This window comes from Echinops telfairi, unplaced genomic scaffold, assembly GCF_000313985.2.
Source record: "Echinops telfairi isolate 266 unplaced genomic scaffold, ASM31398v2 ScPeMD7_3533;HRSCAF=4204_1, whole genome shotgun sequence".
Classification (NCBI taxonomy): domain Eukaryota; kingdom Metazoa; phylum Chordata; class Mammalia; order Afrosoricida; family Tenrecidae; genus Echinops; species Echinops telfairi.
In genome coordinates this window covers 21,581,283-21,583,099 of record NW_022107432.1, presented here as the reverse complement: position 1 = coordinate 21,583,099, position 1,817 = coordinate 21,581,283, and positions in this window count along the sequence as shown.

The following is a 1,817-nucleotide window of genomic DNA, read 5'->3' as shown; positions in this document are numbered from 1 at the left end:
AGAAAGGCGAGGCTCACCACCCATTTATCCCTCCGCCTTTCAATTAGCCCCACATATGATTATTGGCCAGGTTGGCACAATTAACCAACTCAACATTCATCTATTAAAACTAAGGTCAGCAGTAATAGGCCAAACAAGATGGCTCCGTGAGCAAAATAAAATCTAAGTTATAGTCATAAAATGAAATAATTTTCCCCAAGATATCACCACATTTGTCCCATCCCAAAGAAAGGTGGAAAATAGAGCTGTAAGCGACACTGCCTTACAAATGGATGCAACTATTTAACAAGGTCATTCACGTCACGTGCAGGTAACATTTTGCAGGGGGGAGTTAGAAAAGGCTCACAGGAGCACATCCACCCTGAGAGCTGCGAGATGTTCAAGCGGGATTCATAAGGGGGCTTGGGGCAGGAGAGATTGTTGCTGACATCAGATCGATAGGGCTGAAAGCGGAGAACACCAGAAAGATTTACTTGTTTTTTTTTCATTAACTGTACAAAAGCATTCAACCGTGTGTATCAGAACAAACTACGGGTGACATTGCAAAGAATGGGAATTCCAGAAGACTTCCCTGTGTGCACAGAGTGGAAAGAACCAGGGCTCCTGAAGGGTTTAAATCAGGAAAGATGCGTGTCAGGGCTGCACCCTTTCACCGTATGTATCCAGTCTGCCTGCTGAGCAAATGGTCCAAGAAGCTGGACTATCAACCTTGGTAACAGGTTTAGAGAAGGACATGCTGACAACCTGCAAGAGGCTGATGACACAACTACTTGCTGAGAGCAAAGAGGGCTGGAAGAACTTACTGATGAAGGTGCAACGCCACGGCTTTCAGTATGAATGACATCTTGACATCAGCAAACGGACCTCACTACGGGACCGAGACACGGCATCATGGCACACAGAGAGGATTCGGGTTGTCGGGGTCTCATTTGCTTTGATCCTCAGTCGTGCTCGTGGAAGCAGCCGCAGTAAATCAAATGACGTGTGACATTGCACACAGCTGCTCCACAAGGCCCGTTTAACGTGTCAGAGGGCAAAGAGGTCACACTGAGGATTTGGGTGTGGCTGATCCAAGCCGTGGTCTTTCCCATGATGTCATATGCACGTGAGAGCTGGGCAGGGAATAAGGGGCGCTGCAGAGAGTGGGCGCCTGTGAATCACCGTGCTGGCAGAGACTTTTGAAAGGACCATGGACTGACCGGTGAACAGCTGTCTTGGAGGACGTGCAGCCAGACTGGGTCTGAGAAGGGAGGGTGGTGAGCCTTTGTCTCACGTCCTTTGGAAAGGGTGTCAGGAGAGACCTTTCCCTGGACAAGGCCATCCTGTTTGGTGAAGTTCAGGGGCAGCGAGAAAGAGGAAGGCCCTTAAGAAGGTGGATTGACACCAGGGCTGCAACAATCGCTGCACAACGAGTGATTCAAGCACAGCGACCGCTCCGAGGATGGTGCTATGAGTTGGAACCAACACAACAACAACAACACGATCTATATAATCCCGGTCAAACACAGAAAAACTCCCTTTTACCCAGCTCTCTCTCCTTTTCTCATTTTACTCTTCATTCCATTGCCCTCACAGCTCAGAAGCAACAAAGCCCACATGGAAGAAGCACACCAGGCTGTGTGATCACGAGGTGTCGATGGGATCAGGTATTAGGCATCTAAGACCCAGAACAAACCATACCCGAGGTGAATGGGTGGGGGGCCTGGAGTGGAGACCCAATGCCCATCTGTAGACAATTGGACATCCCCTCACAGAGGGGTCACAGGGAAGAGATGAGCCAGTCAGGCTGCAGTATAGCACCAATAAAGCACACAACT